This window comes from Sinohyriopsis cumingii, chromosome 11, assembly GCF_028554795.1.
Source record: "Sinohyriopsis cumingii isolate HCF-2022 chromosome 11, ASM2855479v2, whole genome shotgun sequence".
In the NCBI taxonomy this organism is placed as follows: Eukaryota; Metazoa; Mollusca; class Bivalvia; order Unionida; family Unionidae; genus Sinohyriopsis; species Sinohyriopsis cumingii.
In genome coordinates this window covers 91,239,033-91,260,785 of record NC_142971.1, presented here as the reverse complement: position 1 = coordinate 91,260,785, position 21,753 = coordinate 91,239,033, and the positions used below count along the sequence as shown (strand labels likewise).

Below are 21,753 nucleotides of genomic sequence, written 5' to 3'. Positions count from 1 at the left end.
TGGTGGATCATCCCATGGTCTTCCAGAGTTCTTCCTCCACCAATTATACTATCTGCTGTGAATAGCTTATCATGTACTGAAAAAGTGCATTAAACCCAGGATATTTTTTGAAATCATTCAAATTCTTAGTCAAACATTAGTTGCAACTCTATCAAGGTTTGCCAGAAAACAGTCAAAATTTAACTTGGCCATCATACTACAGAGATTAATACCAAATTGGTTTCAATACATTTAACATACTCCTTCAAAATCAATTAAGTGGAAATGAAATTAAATGGTGATGTTCTTTCAAACATCTAACAAAATCCCTGAAAATGGTGAAAATCTAATTTGCACATGTTTGTTGTGTGTGTGTGTGTGCGTGTGTGTGTGTGTGTGTATTTGTATCTTCCAAAAGAGGTAACAAACTTGAACATTTTAAACATAAATTACTTGACCTCAGGTAGCAAAGAACCCATGATAATTGAATAAGATAAATATTATTGTGGCAATGATTGTATTCCTTGAGTATTGGAAAACTTGGACCCAACATACTGTGAGCGTAATAAATGAATGGCTGAAAATACCAAAGTCACTAAAACATAACAAAAATTAGGAGTCAGTGATATGAGTAGAGTACAGATTTGCTCCTGCAACCTCACAAGCCTTTGACAACTTATACTTAAATTTGGAAACATAATCAAGAAGATTAATTTCATTATCTTCATTAGAAAGAAGTTTCTCTTTCAACAACTTCAATGGTCCACTCGCAGTGTCGAAAAACCAGTTCGAAGGGACTTTAGCCTAAAGATTCTTGAATTGATTCCCAAATAGCAAATAACAGTAACAAAACAATATGATCGAATCATATTTTTCAAAGTCTGATGAAATTTTTCTAATGCCCCTTGGCTCTCAGGGTGATAGGCAAAAGATTTGAATTGTTGGATGCCTAATTTGTACATAGCTTGCTGGAAAATTCCAGACATGAAATTTGAGCCTTGATCAAACTGGACAGATTTGGGAAGGCCAAATTGAGTTTAAAAAACGTTATCAAAGCTTTTACTATTGTTTTAGATTTAATATTCCTCAAAGGAATTGCCTCTGGAAACCTTGTTGATGCACACATAATGGTCAACAGGCAATGGTTACCTGACTTGGTCTTGGGTAAGGGACCAACACAATCTACCATAATTCTACTAAATTGCAGGAATAGGTTATAGATGAGCCTTAGGTATCTTCTGATTGGGTTTTCCTACCATTTGACAAGTATGACAAGATCTACAGTATTTACAAACATCCCTTTAGATTTTTGGCCAATAAAAGTGAGTCAAGATCTTGTGATAAGTCTTATTAATCCCTAAATGACCAGCCAATGGAGTTTCATGGGCCAGACTAAGTATTTCCTGTCTGTAAAGTTCTGGAACTACAATTTGATAGTTCACTGACCATTCATCATCAGCAGGTACCTCGGTAGGTCTCCATTTTTTACTAAGAATTCCATTTTTAATGAAATAACAGACAGGAACTTCAGTAGCTTCATTTTCACTAATGGACTTGTGAAACAAACAGTAGATCTCAGGATCGTTTTCCTGTTTGACAACAAGTGATTGTTGTTTGTCATCCTGATTAGAATAATGAGAATGAGTAATTAATAGAGAATCACTGTGATCCATACCTTCTGACTGACAAGGAGTGAAAGTGACCTCATCAAAAACCTGACCAATACATAATGTCAGCTAAAAGAATACTTTCCTGATCAACATCATTCGCAAGTGCTTTCTTTGCCATAGCTCTAGTAACTGCACAAGCTGGAAATACATCAGGGAATTCTTTTTCAACCACAACCTTGTGTCCAGCTAGGTGATTGCCTAGTAATATAGGAATGCCCTCGACGGGTAAAACAGACACCGTGCCAACTGTCATGGGTCCTGAGATTAAGTCGGATGACAAATTTACACAATGGAGAGAAACATTAACAAAGCAGTACTCTACTCCCTGAATAAGAACAATCTCATTAGAAGAAGACTTCTCAGAAAAAGGCAAAGTACCTGACAATAAAAGACTCTGAGAAGCTCCTGTGTCCCTTAAAATTTTAATAGGCTTAGGATTGGCCAAATCAACAAAGAGTGATATAGAACCCTTAGATATGAATGGTTCATAATTCTCCATAATAAAATCAGACTGGTGTTTATTAGATCCAATAAACGTAATGCTTTCAATACATGACTGTGACCTTGACCTGTTAGAAATAAGAGCATTTGGAATAGGCCTGTCTTGATTCTGATGCCTATTTTTCAATCTATAGCAATCAGAAATAATGTGTCCTTTCTTCTTGCAATAGGTACATGTAGGAAGAGACAAGGATCTTTGGTCAAGCTTCTCTGAAGCTTGATTTTTATAAGTTGTGCCAGTTTGAGATTTAGAATGGCTTGTATTAGACTGAAATACTTTTTTGCTAGAAGATTGTTGAGTTAAAGTCTTATTTACAAAAGTAATTTTATGAGCTAAAGCATACTCGTTAGAAGCACAAGCAGCATTTTCCAAGGTTTCGATCTTATGCTCATCAATATAAATCCTAATGTCACTATGAACACAGTTCTGAAACTCTTCAACCAATATGAGTTGTCTGAGACTCTCATAATCTTTATTAACCTTTCTAGAAGAGCACCACCTATCAAATTGTCATGCTTTTCCCATGCTAATTCGACATAGGTCTGGTCAGCTTCTTTTTTGTAGTTTCTGATTTGTTTCTGATAAGACCCAGGGACTAACTCATAGCCCATCAAGATATAGTCCTTAAACATAGCGCTCTGCTCTAGTGACAATGAATTGTAGATATCACAAACTCTACCAGTGAGTACACATTGCAATAAAAGAGTCCAGTAATCTCTTGGCCACTTGTTTTTCTTTCTCTCTTTATTCAGATTGTAAATGCATCTGCTCTTTGTCTTTATCAAATTGCATTTGCATTGCTTCTATCTCTTTCTGAAACTGCATTCATCTTACTTCCATCTCTCTTTCCATTTGTATCTTTTCTATCTGAAACTGAACCTATTTTTTCTCTAATTCCAACTTTTTTAGTTGTACTTTCATTTTCAAAATGTCCAACTACTCCTGGTAAAATTCAAAAAGAAATTCTCTACTTCTGATGATATTTTGAAAAGCCTGTTGATTTCACTAAAAACTTCAAAAACATGGGGAATTCAATTTTCAAAGAACAGTTTTCTGAATTATTTTAGATTTACTTTGAGTTAGGCTTGAAAATGGGTTGGTTTGTTTGGTGACTACCTGCCAGTTAGACTAGCATTGGAGATAACATGTATAACCTGGGCTGCAAATGAAAAGCTGACTTGATTTATGTATTTACATATGTCTGCTACAGAGGTAAATATCTAAAAATCGAGATGGTTGAGGGATGATGAAAAGTATGCTAATCTGTTATAGCACAAGTGAACTTTATTCATGCATAAAGCAGATACTGATTCTTTTAGCTGCCTTGTCGCAGGAAAATATTCAAAACAGCTCTTTGCTGTCAAAAATTAATGTAAAAAAAGAGGTGTTGGGGGTACTGTTGGTTCAGTACAAAAGCCAACAGTTGTATAAGGAATTAACCTAATTGCCGCAGCCAAAATCTCACAAGAGGTGAAGAATCAATACAAAATGACACTTACCCTATAAAAGTTACCTTAATCTTAAGAAGTCATGCATAATTATTAGTTACATTCCTTAAACTGAGAATTCATCTGAGTCAGCCTTAGCAGGAAACATGCACTCATTGCAGTCAGTGAAAAAGTCAAATCTACTGATAAAACCTATTCATCTTCAACAAATTCAGAAACACAAGGTGAATAGCTCATATGGTTAGAAATATGCCCCCAGCCATACCAATTCTTTGCTGATTATTTTATTCCACCAACATGCTCAGCCATGAATAATATATATCAGCATAAAGAACATTTTCAAGATTTGTTTCCATGTATAGTTTAAGTACTTTACTGATCATTTAATTACCATATTACATGAAGTTTCTTGGTTGCTTCATATCTTATCTGCTTGCATCAAATTTGATGGCTACACTTCGTGTTTGTCATAGTGAGACACAAGTCACATTTAATTCTAACTGATGGTTATTGTTCAAGTCCAGAGTAAAACAATAACCACCAATTAGAATTGACTGGTGCATTCACTGCATCACACACTTTAGTATTGGCATCCAAACTAGGTCCATTTAGATAGAAAGCAGCAAAGAAACTTCATGGCTAATAAATGATCTATAAAGTAACTGAAATGTATATGGGGAAACAAATTAGTATTGCTCTTTTACACTGATATATGAATTTGGTGGGTGAACATACAGATGGGATAAAAACTAATCAGTATAGAATTGGCAAAAGGCCAGATTCCAAATGTGAGAGTTATAGTCACCTTGTTAATTTTAAAAGGGAGAAAAAATGAGTGTCTGTGGCTGAAACAGTTGTTAAGCAAATGATGGAACTATGATGTGAAGAATCAGGCTGTTAGTCATCTCTGCTACCACACTTGGACTTGTTCTAGATAAGATTTACTTTGCATAAGGAAATTTCATTCATGGTTCCCACGCTGTTCTAAAGATAAATTTCCAGGTCATTTCCAGGGTTTTTCCAGGAAGAAATTCATTTTTTCAAGGTTCACATATGACAATTACTGAATGGAAATAAAGAACATTTTAGATCTTAAAACATGCATTTTCTAAATCAAAAGATGTTTCTCTTTCAAGACTATCCCAACCATCTAAGTCAGAAAAGAAGATCATGTACAAAACCACAAAATGTATCACACGAAATAAGTTTGATTATATTCCTATAAATGTAAAGTCATTTCAATATACAGAATAAAAATTCTAACATTATTTTATTGTTTGCATTATAGTACCAAGTGGGAACAACATAATGAACATTAATTACTTGTTTCATTTCAAGCCTTTAATTGTAAAGAATTATATATATATATATATATATATATATATATATATATATATATATATATATATATATATATATATATATATATATATGTGTGTGTGTGTGTGTGTGTGTGCGTGTTATAGAAAGTAATGTGTGAGTATGAATTGGTTTTTTAACATAGCCTTTTTTTTAAAATCAGTCATATTGCTATGATGACTGCATTGTGACAGTTTATAGTGACGTCTAGCATTGGGGCATCCTGCCGCTGACATGCAGCATCAACCAGTCCTAACACTAACCTCTTAATGCTAAGCGCCAAGTGAGGCAGCTGTTAGTATCATTTTTTTAAAGTTTTTGGTATGACTTGGCCAGGAATCGAACCCATGACCTCCCGCATCCGAGGCAGATGCTCTAACCGGTACGCCACCAGAGCAGTCTTACAGAAAGAAAACATTTCCTATTGCAATACATAAAAATAAAATAAACGCAAATAATTAAATCTTATCTTGTAACGAAAAGAGTTTAACCCTGAATTTATCTATGCCACTAAAATCCCAAACAAGATTTTCAAACAACCTATCTCCCTTAGATAATTTGGTTAAAAATCCATCATTTAAAAAACATTTTCAAACAGGTTGATTTAAATTTTGAAGAAATACCTTCAAAATTATATACTGTTGTATAAACAATAACTGAATTTTCTGTAAGAACAACTTGTCTTCTTGTAATTTGTTAAACCAGTCCCCAAACTGATACAGGGGCTCATATTGTTTTTTAATATATAATGCATGGGTCGACAATTTCTCATTTCAGCTCTGAGATTCAACAATCTGGGCAACAAATTTGGCTTAAAACAAATAGCAGTCTGTTGTCTAATCTGGTTTTTTCTCTGAATATTCCCACCTCATTTATCATATTTGGACATTTATGTGAGTATGGGGTCATTGCAACTGCATATCAAAAATTTTATGTTATATATCAACTCATACCAACATGAAATTTTAGGAAAATGATTTATTTTCTCAGAAACGGCAAGCATTATAAATGATGTCTTTAATCCACTGACAGATTAGATGAAACTACAGCACAGATGAAACCTGACCCTGTACTTGCCATTTGTATAACTAGTCACATGACTTCACAAATCTTAAATGACGACATTGGAAATCCAATAGTTGTGTGATATCAACAACAAAATCCTTTTTAATGTTGTTTACAGAAATTCAATTATATTAAATGAAAGTCAGATACTATTTGTAAGAACCAGCAATCTGGCCAGTCTGATTTATCAAGCAGAGAGCACATGTCAACATGGTAGTCACATGATACAGCAAAACTCCAGAAGTTGTTCTCGGAATATATAAATATGGAGAATTTCATTTTTGTATTTTTATTTCAACCAACATAAGACTTTCGTTCAATATATTTTTACTTTTTCTCTACAACATTTGAATATGTGGGTTGTTAGATTTGTGTGCTCGTGCGACTAGCAATGCAAATCTTGAGTACCAGATCACATTTCATCAACTTCATAGTTTTCTCTTGTCTTTCAGCAGATTAAAGACATAACGATTTTAATATTTCTGAGAAAATAAGTAATTTTTCATATAGATTTCATGCATGTATCAATCGATCTAACAACATTCAAGTTTGCCTGGCCATCCACTAAGAGGCTACACTTTGGCCTCTCGTGACGCTAGACTGGTTTTCATACCTTCTATGTAATGAAAGGTACGGATATCGAGCTGACTTTGAAAATAAGTCTACATGACAAATCTAATCAACTGAGCAATTTGATTGTCTTAGCATATGTTTACTGATCCATACTGTACCCTATGAACATTCTGGTTAGACCTCGATAAATTTAACTCATGATCAGTTCAGTTATGACTCAATTACGTTATTTTTTTCGGGCGTCAAGTGGTGGCAGAAAATTCCTGGGGTTTTCCCTGACTCTCATCAATATTTGCAAAATTCAAGGACTTTTCACAGTTGGGAAAAAAATTATCATTTCTTCCGACTTTTTCCAGATTTTCCGGTAGTGTGGGAACCCTGTTCATTATTTCTTCTCTTTTGAATACTGACTTTCAAACTTAAGTGAAGACATGAAACTGATAATAAGATGATTTAAAAGCATCCATGCAGTGCAAAACAAAGGGCATGGTGACCCAGACGAGTCCTGCACTGGATCAGATGGAGCAGTCTTAAGTGTCCTAAAATGTTTCAAAAAAAACCACTGACACTTATAAGGCAGTACTTTGATATCTTTTCAAGGATGAAAATGGCATTTGCACAGATGACAAGTCTATATCTGTCTGTAATCTGCTTAGAAACAGAAAGATAACCAACATGTTAACATATATAAAATGGCACCACTGACTGACCTTCTAAAGATCATGAAATTTTATCTGTTATCAATAATGTCATAGGCAGTGGATTGTAAATCATACTGATACATGTCCAAAGTATATTGTTTCACCCCTATAGTCTACTCCCATTGCCTCAGCACTATGTAACCTTTAAAACCATTGTGTGCAATTTGAAGAAGAAAAAAAGAAGCATTTTTAGCATGTCTCTGAAATTAGTGCCACTTATGGCATGTACAACTGAATTAAATTAAGGATATACATTATGACATGTTAAATAGGAAAAAGGAAGGCTTCAGGGATAATTATCAAACCTTTAACTACTGGAAATGCAATGCTTTAGGAAATGTCATAGTACACCCAGAACATACTTCTTGTTTACAGCCATTTACAAACCCACCACATTTTCCCCTTATCCTGAATGATGAATTACATATTTTTTTGGCACCTAACATGCAATGAATATCAATAATAACAGGAAGAAAGACATGACAAACACTCAATCATTCCAGATAATAGATACAATAATTGTATTATTACAAAATAACCATTGTCAAATTATTTCAAACAATTCATAATTGATGTATCTTGTGTACGACTTGTTCTGCCAATGCCTGAGTGATGACTAGTGAGTGGTAAGGTAAAATCAAGTACTGTGACATTGATTTCGTCCTTTAAACTAGTCTAGACTTGCAAGTCAATTTCATTATCTGTGACTGGAACCACAATGTCTCCTATAACTGTCAGAAAATTCTGTTAGACTTGCATGAAATTGTTGTGGGAGGACAATGTGGAATTTTGTTTCCTGTAATATGATAGAAGATATAACTGAGATATCACTTTTGAATATGTATCTATAAAGTGGGGTTGAAGTAGGATATTTCACTATGGGTTTAACTCCTTCGGCGCAAGAGGTTTTTGTCATTTTTGCCTGCAATGTGAGCAGGAAAGACATTTGGGGGGCTATTTCAGAATACATCGTAATACATCGGCTTTCAACAGATTTTCCATGAGACTAATGCCTAGTTGTATTAGAAACATCATTTTCCATTGGTTAATTTGCTTGCAATGAGCAGAAAGGTAAAAGTTGGAGGTTTTATTTTTATTTTATAGCTTCATGGACCCATCATTTTTGTATGGAAACTGCAATTTATTCCAAAAGCCCACCTTATCCTAGTTTTTGCAAAGAATCACCTGTCTGTGTGCAGTTAAGACCAGTCTGCCTTAGATCTGAGGCAAAAAGGTCTAAAACCCGGACACAAAATTGCATTCCGACCTCGAGCAAATTTTGGGTGGAAAAAAAAAACAGGTCCAAAAATTGAGGTTTTTCCCTCTGTATTTTGTAGTGTAACTAGAACTTCCAGATTATTTGGCATCATTTTAGAGCTATATCTGTCTGCTTTTTTTAAATACCACCCACACTGGTGTATCTTAAATGACCTTGATGCTGCAGAGCTTGGAAATAGGGTACAGCCTCATCACGCCTACAGACGGGACTGGGGCTGAATCGGTTAAATGAGATTATACAGAATCAATAAGGCTGCAACATTTACATGTTTATTATGTTTACTTTGCTGCATATAAATGTTTACAAAATGGGTTAACTTGTAAAGGCAGATTCATGTGGTTGTCAGTGACACAGGAACTACCTGTTCCAATTATATACATGTATATCCACAAACTGTTTTGTAGGATATGTTGATGCTTTTCTTACAGTATGTATGATTTTTACATTGAAAGCTGCAATTCTAGGAAAAGCAGAAGTTTACAAAAATTGGTTGCAGCACACAATACACAACAACACACATCACACTGATTTACTGAGAATGCAAGCAAACATTTCCATAAATTGCATTCTTAATCTCTGACACATATTTGTTAACAGAAACTTTTATTTTAAAGAAACATGTCAGCCACTGCCTTGTTTCCTATTCACAAAAGTGCCACAAAAGCATCCAATTTGCATGTCAGTCAGTACATCTGGTTGCATTATCAAATCTGTTCATCATGAACATACATGTAACAGCTGGAAACAATATCACAGTAATTCTAAGGATGTTATACTGAAATTGTCAGATATATTCAAGCTGAATATATTGTACCATAAATAAGAGATAAAAGACATACAACAAATGAAACAACCCCAAGCTTACTGAGGTACAACATGCACATTATAACAGACATATTGCCGCTTGTACAAGTGACATCACTGCTCCGGTGGCCTAGCGGTTGTAGCGTCCACCTCGGCTGCATGAGGTCGTGGGTTTGATTCCTGGCCGAGTCATACCAAAGACTTACAAAAATGGTACTAACCGCTGCCTCACTTGGCGCTCAGCATTAAGAGGTTAGTGTTAGGACTGGTCGGCCTGGTGTCAGGATAACGTGACTGGGTGGGACATCATGCTACATGTCTGTGGCATGATGCCCTAGTGCTAGACATCACTATAAACTGTCACACTGCAGATATCGTAGCGATATGACTGAAAAATTGTAAAAGCTACCTTAAAAATCCAAATTACACACACACACACACACAGAGTGATGTCCCTTTCCATAAGGTCAGGGGTCATTAATGGTAAAATTACATTATCCTGGATAAAAATAATAATAATAATAATAATAATAATAATTAATTGTAGTAAAAGACTTTATTTTCAGAGGGTGACTCAGTTAGTTACAAATGAGAAACTAATCTATCCTGAGGCTCTCAAATATGTGCCAATAAGATACAATATTATAGTACTATGTTCACACATACACACACACACACACATGCATACATGTAAACAGGCAAACACAAAGGATATAAACAATAAAAAATTTCAAAAACCCAATTAGCGCCAAACAAATGAGTGCAATATCATTTAAGAAAATCTTGTCTAAAACACAGAATTAATCAATCATGTTAGCCTTGGTCTATTTTTAATAATAATTATTACTGATCAATTTTAAAATGGTAAAAAAATATGTCACCATGTACCCATATAATATATATAATCAAAGAACTGATTACAGCTATATGATTTTTAAATTTTCTAAGTAGAAGATTGTTCTCATCTCCTCACCAATATTCCAGTCTCTACCAAATGATATGGATTATCTTACATGGATTATCTTTCAGATTTTCAAATATAAAATAATATGAATAAATGCAAATTATTTTGATGATACATTCTGCTGTCAAAAGTAAGTTTTACATCATAAAATATCAATATTAGAACAGGGTCATATTCCTAGACAAGTTTCATGCAAGATTTGTTACCAATGGCACAGCAGCAGTACACAAAAAATGGACTCATAGTTTAACAAATGAACAAGACAAACACCAGATATGCACTTGAATTCTTTACTTGTAAAAGAATACTATATATCATCTAGAAACTGTTTTTTCTTGGCAAGGATGGCTATAATGCAACCTAGTTTACTTACATAGACTCCTTCCAACCAACAATATATGTGCTAGGCACATTGGTAAATTATCATGATAATAAAAACATTCAATTTTTCAAGACAAATATTTGGGAAAATAGATAATTTTCATTAGTACATTAATTTTCCTGGACAGACACTTTTTTTAAAGTGTCTGGACACTTAGGTCACAAAAATATGTTGTTGTTTTGGGTTTTAATGCCATTTCTCAGTGCAGGAAAGACAATGCATTGTGGCACATGTGTGCAGGAAGAACCCAGGAAAACCTGTTAACACATTAATCCCTAGCGACGACTTTACGGGGCAGGAGATAGTAGCCTAATGCCAAGCTCTGTAGCATCATGGTCATGCATGATACACTTAAGTGGGTGGTATTATAGAAAGGTAGACAGATGTAGCTCTACAATGATACCAAATAATCTGGAATTTCTTGTTGCACTACAAAATACAGATAGAAAAACCTAATTTTTTTGACCCGACATTTTTTAACCCACAATTCGCCAGTTGTCGGAATCCAATTGTGGTCTCAGATTTAAGGCAAACCGGTATGAACTGCAAACAGACAGGTAAGCCTTTGCAAAAAGTAGGATAAGATGGGCTTTTGGAATAGAGAGTGGTCTCCATACAAAAATAATGGCTCCGTTTAGCAACAAAAAAAAAAAGAAAAGAAAAAAAAAAGAACTCAAACTTTTACCCTTCCGCTCATGCGCGAGTCAAATAGCCAACGAAAAACGATAGCTTCAAAATGTGTTTCCTACTAGATTTTCAGGCAAAAATGACAAAAAGCCCCAGGGGGTTAATGTGTTAAGCAACACCAACCCATGGGAAGCTACTGGAAAGCTTTCTCACATTTTCTTAGGACTGTTTGGGATTTAATCAACAATAATATACCAGTAAGTTCTTTTTAAATTTTCACTTTATTCAAGAGAAATAAATTATTTGTTGATTTTTACAAAACTTTTTTGTTTTGCTCTCATTTCTGTTACTTGATTTAAGACCACAGAGTTGTAAAAGTACCAATGAAAAGTCAAGTTCTAAATATGCAAAATGCAACAAAAAAGTAAAACCTTTAGGAAGATAAAGCATTCTAATTAAACAATTCTTCAGTCATATCACTACGATGTCTGCAGTGTGACAGTTCATAGTGATGTCTAGCACTGGGGCCTGATATTGGTTATCTAACACCCTCCCTAGTGCACCCTTCTGAAGATCGGAGTGAACCTCTTCTTTAAATGTGCACCAGATTTGACTGGTGGAAGTGCATGGAGTATCCTGCTAGAAGACAGAAATTCCAAAACTGAAGCAAAGTGACCACTTTTATAATAGAAAAGACATAGTCATCAACCATGACACCAGATGAAGCCCCTGAAAAAAGGTTTAGTCTGGCACCAACAGGAAACAACAGAAGAGTCCCTAGGGCTGCCCACCCTTGTCCTTAGGAAATAATGGGTCCAAAAATATTCCTGCCTGTGACTTTGCGGCATGCCCTTTTATAGCCAGCTTATGGAAGGGGAGCTCTGAAATGGGATTGTTGCTTTGACTCAAGCTGCATAGCTTTAAAGAATTTAGCTGACAGACCCTGAGGGCAGTCAGGATAGTTTTGCTTTTTGACTGATTTAAAATGCAAAGGACTGGTGTTGCTGTTCTTCAAATCTCAATGGAGCAGTCCTCAGAAGATTCTTACTGTCCTCTTGTAAGGTCTAGAAGTGTCCAGAGCAACATCCCTGCAGAGGTGGAGAAACTCCACTGACAAAGCCATGGACACTTACAACACATGCTTCCAACAAATGATGAAGATCCATTGATAAGAGATTTTTCTTTTTTAGTAGGCCAAATGAGGCTTCTGAAGAGATTGGCATGTGAGCCTATGATTATTAGTGAACCAACCATTTGTTCTAGCAATTCCAGAGCTTTCACTGGCAACAAGTCCAGGTCCCTGTAGAAATGTCCACTTCAGCCAATTCAACCTTCAAGGTGAGAGGTTTAGTGGGCCAAGAAGTTACCAGTGATTGCTACATCAATGTTGTGCACAACCCTTCCATTGTTGATCAAAGTTTTGGCCCCTGCAAAACCATTGAGAGAGCTCCTTAATTGTGACCAAGTAAGGAAGCAACAAGAGAACTGGTTGCGAGTTGGCCTCAAAATGTTTTCCAAACTGAAGATAAATTTAGAGTCACCTGAACTTGACGGTTTGAAACATGGGTACTGAGCATGAGGCAATAAACCTTGCTGATCACCTTCTTGAAAGAAGAGCTCTTTTCATCCTCTCTCACCTCAGCCAACACATGAGAGGAAGCAGCAGACCTGAAGAGAAGGGTTACAACCTCAGCCTGTTGTGTCAAACTCATACACAAGTGATGAGGATAGAAAGAACATCTTCATCCTGCTCTTTCCAGGGACAGACTTGGGGGTAGGTGGCAGGATTTTGGACCAATGACTCCTTCCATGGTGTATCTGGACTGTCCTTAGTAGTGGATTCAGCAGGTGGGAAGTGATAACTCTTTATGCCTCAAAAATATGGAGGAAAAAGGTCCATTCCCCTCCTTCTTTACTGACCTAACTTCACAAGCCAATGTAGGTCCATGGCCTGCAGCAAAGACCTTGCTACCATGTAGCCACCCAGCTGTACTTTTTCCATCGTATACCCTGGAAAAGGCTGGAATACGATGGAAAAACATGGAAAACCCTGGAAAATGATGGAAAAATGAAATATTCTGCAGAATTTAGCATGGAAACCCTGGACATTGTGCATGGAAAATGCTGGACATGCCTGGAAAATGCTGGACATTTTGGACTTTGAAATTTTTCAGCATGGAAAACCCTGGAAAACAATGGACATTTTGGACTTTGATTTTTTCAGCATGGAAAACCTTGGAAAACGATGGACATTTTGGACTTTGATTTTTTCAGCATGGAAAACCTTGGAAAACGATGGACATTTTGGACTCTGAATTTTTTTCAGCATGGAAAACCCTGGAAAAGCATGGACAGTTTAGACTTAGAATTTTTTGGATAAATTTCAGCATGGAAAAAACCCTGGAAAAGAACTTAGTCAATTTTCAAGATTGGTACTAAGAATTATTTTTAATTACCTAAAGAAAGAGCAATCATGACTAAACCGCACTGTAACACAGATTTCTGAACTTGAAACTAAACTATTATTTCAAATCTATGATAAATATATACTGAGAAATAGAGGACACAAGTCAAATAAACAAACTAAACCACACACACACACAAACACACACACACACACACACACATACTTGACCCCTGCTTTAAAAAGACAAACCACAAGTGTTGAAGTAGTACATTATTTATTGTATGCACCACATATGTAATTAAATGTTCATTATCAAAAGAACATCACTATACAAAAATGTTGGTGTAACACAAACTATACATGTATGAAAAGATATCCTGAAAAATTAGTTAAGTCCTGACCAGAAAATATCTGGTGCATATAAAATCATAAATATGTCCAATCTGTTCACCACATGAGCTTGACACTACAGTGTGTAAGTATGAAATTCTGCTGTGCAATGGTGACAGCCATTTTAGACCTTTTCATGATAATTAGGGAGAACAGCACCATAAATGGCATTTCCAATTTCAACAACAATAATAGGTTCTCGAAGACACTCAATCCTATTTTTGATGACGAAAGGAAGTCTTCTTTCTTGTCAGAGCCAACTTCATTCCAAAGAGATGTTTGCTCATACTTATTAGTTGCACCTGTACAGCCCCCAGTTTCACACATTTCATCAATTTTTTGCAGATCTTACAATAAAACTTGTATTTGAGATACTCCTTACTGAATTCACATTTTTTCCTTCAAATCTTTGACAATTGTCAATCACGTGTTTGCTGAAGGAAGATGCAAATGAATTAAGTCCAAAAAGTCATATATTTAGCATTTGACAAATTATGTCTTGTTGGCAAAGCCCCAAGGGCAATAACATGTTCAGACTTTGTGATTTCACTACAATATATATCTTGTTATGGGGCTATGACATAAAGTGGGGGATCTGTGACATAGGATGGGTAAGACTAAGTTGCTTCATTCACCTGATGATACTGTTCATTGTCTGAACTTGATTAAAACTCTATACTTTCTTCTGAGTCAGATGAAAAACTCATGTCACTGTCACCATATCTAGTTCGTTCATCTGTTGATATTCTCATTATATTTGAAGAGTTAGTATTATTTGCACTCGTACAGTCACCAATTTCATAATCTCCAAGACCAACAGAACTGGATTCACCTAGATCAACAACACTGTAATGAGAAATACAAATTTTAGTGAACATTTATAATTAATATTAAAATCTTAACATTCAAACATTATTGTTTTGTTGTGGGAATTGAATATGTACAGTTAATATTACACTGTTACAGTAGTTTAGTTCGACAAATCCAATGTTAATACATGCATCATTTAAACATGGGTAATGCAAACATGATACACAATGAATGCATGTAAATGACAAGTAATTGATACACAATAATATACTCAATCATACAAAATACATGTGATACAACATACACTTCATAAATTTATGTGATGTTTTCAGAAACACAACTCAAGTTTCATAACGTTTTAGGGCATTATAAGAAAAATGAAAGTAAAAATCATATTTAACATTTTAAATAATTAAAAACTGAAGTATGATTAAATCACAATGCATAACAATAAATTATTATACCTTGTTCTGCAATAATCAATACTGATCAGATATTTCCTGGAATTTCTGTAACTGGCCGATTTGGTTGTATATGGTGTACATTGTGCATATATTGTGTATGGTGTGTTGGATAACCCATACAGAGTGAATGTTCTGTTCAAACATGCACATTGAATATTCTGTCTGTAAATACTGAATGATTTCACCATATACTCAGATTTTGTTGAACTCTGAAAATTCCATTTAGTGTTGTATACAGTATAGTGAAATTTGTTTATTCCTTAAATTATTGATATGGTAATGAAACTGTGTTTAAGATATGAGCCATGTTAAGCTGTGAATGTACTAGGTAAGAACAAATGTATAAAGAATAATGCTTATCTTCACAAAAATAAACAATGTTGTGAGAGACAGCTGCAGATATTATTTTAAATGTGAAAAAACTCTATACTACTCCTGGAATTACCATTGTTTTCTCTTCCTCCAGTACATGGTGCTTTTAGGAATGGACTTTGTGGAATTAACTTCATATTGCTTATGTATTTTTTCCTGACCGCCAGTACCTGTAATACACAAACAACATTAAAACACTTACAGTCAGACTGATTAAAACATTAACATATCGTTCAAAAATCATCTTCATGGTAAAACTTGGGTAAATTTTAATCTTGCTAAGATTAATGTGAAATTTTTCAAAATTTCTTTTTCCAGGACTTAAGTTATGATTTTACTTATATATGAAGTAGTCTGAAAATTTAGCAGTAACCTAAAGACCTTTTTGGACTTAGATTTACAAATACTCAATAAATTCACAACTTTATCATAATAAAAGAGCAGTCCCTGTCTGGGCTTACATGTATCACTGGAGTAACATTTCCAAGACTGACAATTACAAGGTTATGGCTGTTAAAATAAAATTGCACAAATTAGGTTGCTTTGAAAGTTATATATATATTGATAAACAAAAATACCTACTATAATTTTAAAACTGGTGCAAGAGGAAACTTGTTTTTGACCTTGTATATCTTTTCACATTTACTGAAATTAAATCAGTCAATTCTTTTAACAACTATTTTGTATTACAATTATATAATGAATTTCAACTGCGCAGCTTCAAACACATTTGTCAATTTATACCAATACCAGGACTAAATAATTTGTGCCAAAAGCCGGTGCTAGCCAATGACTATGCTTGTATCACGTGGGCTTCTATACTTGCTTACAATTTAATTACCAGTCATACATATATAGTGCTGGGCGGTTAATCATATAGTCAGTTTATACTCGGGCAAACGAGATAAAGTCGAGACTCCGTTCATTTCATACTCACCTATATTATTTGGGTGTCCAATTTGTGTTGTCTTTCCAATTGTGTTCCACACCTCGACACGATATTGCCTCTTGGTCATAAACTTTGTCTTCTAAAACCACTTTACTGTAAACCGATCCATTCCCCAACATATCCAAATCACGGCGTTGGTATCCGATGTATACATATTAACTCTTTAGATAAATCATAAATCAAAAGAGAACAAAATTTCTGATTTTTCTGTCAAGTATTCGCCTTCATGTATCGGAGTCACGTTTTTGTCACGCAGAAATAGCCGAGGTTGTTCTGTATGATGATGGCTGATGAAGCTGATTATGATGGGATATAAAATTATAAACTTATTTTTTTTTAAAACCAATTACTACATTGAAAAAGCCGGCATATTTCGATTTCATGCGTTAGAACAAAATATTCTGCAAAAAGAAGAAGAAAAAAGAAAAAAAAACGTTTCTGTAAATTTTGGTTCTAAACTTGGTACCGTAAAAGACTTTGGATAACCAGTCTAGAATTTGGGCGCAACTTTCGATTAGAGTGTCATTGAAATTGTACAATATAAAACATCCCAGGATTTTAAGATGACCACTGAACCCGAAATATCCCTGGTTATATGGCTGAATGATCGTCACATTCAGGGAGGCATAATCTGTATGGCTGATTTTCACTCACCACGAAAAGAAATGAAGGAATATCGCACAGGAGAGAAAGTGATGGCAGTTTGTCGTGGATTCAAGGGATACCATGAGTGTATTATTGCAAAAATTGCAGGTAAGTCATTTCTCAGTCCAAGTAGCAAAATTATTTGCACGGCCGCCAAGTACCTTAACTGCGAAAGACTTCGTGTGACGTAAATTTATGGAAAGCTATTACGAAATATATCCTATGGAACAATTCCTTTTTTTATGCTGTTTGAAGACATAAATTAAACGTCAAACCTGTAAGGGTATTGAAAGGTATGTGTTATGTTTTAAGCTTTGTTTACATAATTGGCAATATTTTTTACTTATCCCTAATGTACAATGACCAGTCATCTCATGGTTGTCTTTCTAAAAGTTGGTACATGCCGGCCTTGCGAATATACATTTCCAAATTGTAAATTTCACTTTAAATTTTATTCACCCATGATAGTATTAATGATCTGACTGGTATTTGTATTTTTTACCTTTTTGTTATTATTTTCCAGACATTGTACTATTTGTAGCAATAAGTTATATTTGTTTTAATTAATTTCAGACTGTGACTCGGAAATATACCGGTAGATCTCTTTTCCAATTAATCTTCAATTCAGGTTATGGCTTGTTTCTGTCTATCCAATTTATATACAGTAGTCCCCCTCTTGAACGGCCCCCCTGACCAGCGGCCACCCGCTCCTTACAGCCAGAATCCGTCGGCACCGATGAGTTAGTGTTCAAAAGTACCCTTCGCGAAAGGCCACCCGGCTAACGCGACCAGCGGCCACCATATTAGTGCAAAATTATAAAATTTACCCCTCACAAGTGGCCGCATTTTATATGAATATGTATCCAGAACCAGTATTTTATTCATAACGTGTGTTAAGTAATCCGATTTCTGTTTCCCGATGTCAGGTTTTCGTTACTGAAAGAAGTGTTGAATAAAGTACATTTACCACTAAGGTTAATATTATATCATTTACACCTCACGAGAAGCCAAATTGATTCCATAAAAACCGAGAAAGACTCAAATTTTAATCCATACAAAAGGGTAAGTACATGTAATCCAATTAGCCTTACTGCTGTGTTATCGTAAGATATCCGGTTTATGCACTCTGATAATTGTTAAGATTACAATTATCGAACAGTAGTAACAGCTGAGAAGTGGCAGTATCGATGTACAATACCCAATGTACAATACCCAAGTCAGCAGGAAAATGGATTAATAGCCTTTATGGCTTCCCTTAGTAAGATGTTGAGCTTGTTCACTTTGGTAATCAGTGGCTATTACTACTGACAATAATTGTCAAAATTACGAATCCTAGCGGCTGCGAGGTCAAATCTGCGTGATGTGAATAGTACATATCGAAGCCGTTTTGGCTTCTCTCACTTAGTTTCAAGAAATGTATAAAAACAATAGGGTACCAGACTGCGACTAACGAATCACGTGACAAGATCACTTCCTTTAAAAACACACGGCAATTTGTTTAGATGCATACAAAATTGTTTTATCAGTATTGTAGCACAGGTGCTTGACGCGAGCTTGATGTTAAGAAAAAAAACAATAATCTAAAGGAAAAAAGTCATACAGAGTGACAAAAATACCCTAGATTACCCCGATGACTCGTTCTGACATAGGACCCTCTCTATCATAATATATAAGAGAGAAGGTACGGAACTTCCAAATACTTCGCTCCACCCATGACCCTCGATTTCCTTCTGCTATTTCTGTCTGTAAAGGCACGCGACCATACTATATGGCTTGTTTTACTTCTGAGATATTTTTCTATCCATCAAGCCATCATTGACTTTTCTGCGTTGTACCAAACTGAAGTTACGGGCTGCGAAACGTGCGATTTTCGCGAAGTTTTCCTTTGTGGACACTTCCGTGCTCCTATGATAATAAGAATAACCTTTTGAGCCAATCATATTTCGGCGTTGATGTTAGTGCCGCCTATTTTCAAAATAGAGATGCATGTATACGATGTGTTGTGCAGTGAAGAAGACAATGTATAATACGTGCATGGAACAGGATTCCTAAAGTTGAATCGAGTTAATGGTAAGTAAAAAACTTACTTTTACATCTACCGCTGTTCTATAATTCAAGAAGGGATGCACCATAGAGTTAAAAACATTGTCAATATCGCTCTTGTCACCGGTTTTCGGATGAGCACGGAAGTGTCCACAAAGGAAAACTTCACGAAAATCGCACGTTTAAGGTATTTTTGTCACTCTGTATGATTTTTTTTCCTTTAGATTATTATTTTTTTCTTAACATCAAGCTCGCGTCGAGCACCTGTGTATTGTAGTTGGCAACATGAATAACTTACTGCAAAAAGATCAACATGTGATCGAGGAAAATAAAAATTCTCAGTTTAAAGGAGAACGTGAAAGTAATTCAACTGACGGGGGTGGGGGGGGTCATCGAGGATCCTTGCAGAAAACTAACGTCGGGAAGACTAAGATGAACAATATCGTGAAAGATAATGAAACAGTTCTGCAGAAGTGGAAAAGTGAAATGGACGGAGAAAGGAAGATTGTTTGAGCCAGGAGACGTTTGTATTCCTGATTTGAAAGACAAGAAAAGGCAAAAAGTTGAATTGGAATATGACGACTTTACCGCAAGTAACGGATGGTTGCACAGATTTCAAGTGTGACACAATATCAAGTGTTCTGTCATTAGCGGTGAATCAGCTGATGTTAATAATGAAGCTGTCGAAGATTAGAACAAAAGACTAAACGATATATACAGGGGATATGACAGCAAGGATATTTTTAATGTGACGAGACTGGTTTGTTTTTCAGACTGTTACCAACAAAGTGACAGATGATGTGAACTGTAACATAATTATAATGACAGTTTTAAAACTATGTCAATGGTCATTCATAGCATTCTTTTGAAAATGATGACAAAGTTTGTTTTACATTTATTTCACATCATGCATGTGATTTTTTAATTAAAATATTAAATATTTAAAATTAAATGTACTTGTGACTTTTTTCATATGTATTTACTATTCGCATTTGTCATCCCCCTCTAGAAAGGCCACCCGCATTATAAGGCCACTTCCCTGCTGCATTAGGGGTGGCCTTATAAGAGGGGGACTACTGTACAGCCATTTCAGTAATATTTAATAGTAACTTATTGTATAATTAATAAGAAAGTACAGCTGTAAACTGTTGCAAATGATTATCAATTTTCCTCACCAAAAATACTTGTTTAGTTTGTGTCCTTTAATTTCAGAAAAAAAGTTGCCAGGTACAGTTATGCAAACAACTTGATGGCGACAGCTTCATTGAAATCCTTCGATCTTTTAATCTGAATCAAGCAAGCGAGAGGTAATACCACATTTGTTTCAAATTCAAATGTCTAGAACATTAGCTATAACCTGGAGTTGTGTATGTAGATAAGTAAATGTATCAGAAACTTAGTGCATATGAATCATCATGGTGAAAATTTGGATCAAAATTTTTTGTCGCACCCAGCTCATGTCAAATTTAGGATTTTAACCAAGCTGCTAAATAAATATTCAGAATGCTGTACAGTTCTGGTGAATATATTGGCAAGACGCTAACTGGGGCAAAAGCCAATAATAAGTACACACAAGGCCACCTCTCCAAGACCAGTCCAGAATTCAAATAATTTATGGTATATTTTAAATTATTAACCATGTGTTTTAAACTTTGTTAACCTATGACAAAATATATGCCAAATTGTAACAAATTTTTTTTATGAACTAAGGCTGGAACATTATTGTGAAATTTAAACATGTACACAACTACTACTTGAAACATTATAGTGTAGACAGGCAATATTCAAATGGACAATGTAAATATACTATCAGTTTAAATGGTATAATCACAACTGCATGTATATGGTAGCCAGTTTGTGTATGCGTGATTCAGATGTTTAGTAATGTAGCTTTAACAAATATTTAGTCACATTACTGTAACGATGTCAATTTATAGTGATGTCTAGCACTGGGATATCATGCCACAGATATGTAGCATAATGTCTCCCACCCAGTCACATTATCTTGACACCAGGTTGACCAGTCCTAACACTAACCTCTTAACCGTTTACCTTATATTACAAAGTGCATCATGCTATAAATAAAGCACCTGTTACCTATTCGACTCCATACGCATAGGCCTGCCTGTTAACTGTTAAGCAATGTAGTGTATGTTACGTTTAACAGCAATTGTAACCATTTTACATTTATGGTACACATCTATCATGTGTGGAAAAATTTAATATTAAAGTCTGATTGTTATAGCTGCGTAATTATTTTTCACTGAAGAATTTTTATGTGCTTTAAAATCTTGAGAGGACTCATTCACCATCATGTCAG

The 21,753-nt window shown here is 35.0% G+C and overlaps 1 protein-coding gene and 1 long non-coding RNA gene across 2 annotated transcripts in view; both read right to left on the bottom strand.

Annotated features, from left to right (window-relative positions):
- LOC149788982 (cAMP-dependent protein kinase type II regulatory subunit-like) overlaps positions 1–21,753 on the bottom strand; it is a 246,554-nt gene that overhangs the window by 125,716 nt on the left and 99,085 nt on the right. The window lies entirely within an intron of this gene.
- On the bottom strand, positions 14,160–15,992 carry LOC149788984 (uncharacterized). Its single transcript, XR_016424283.1, has 2 exons — positions 15,870–15,992; positions 14,160–14,996 (listed from the first exon to the last, which is right to left on the bottom strand). It is a non-coding gene; the product is annotated as an uncharacterized LOC149788984 (long non-coding RNA).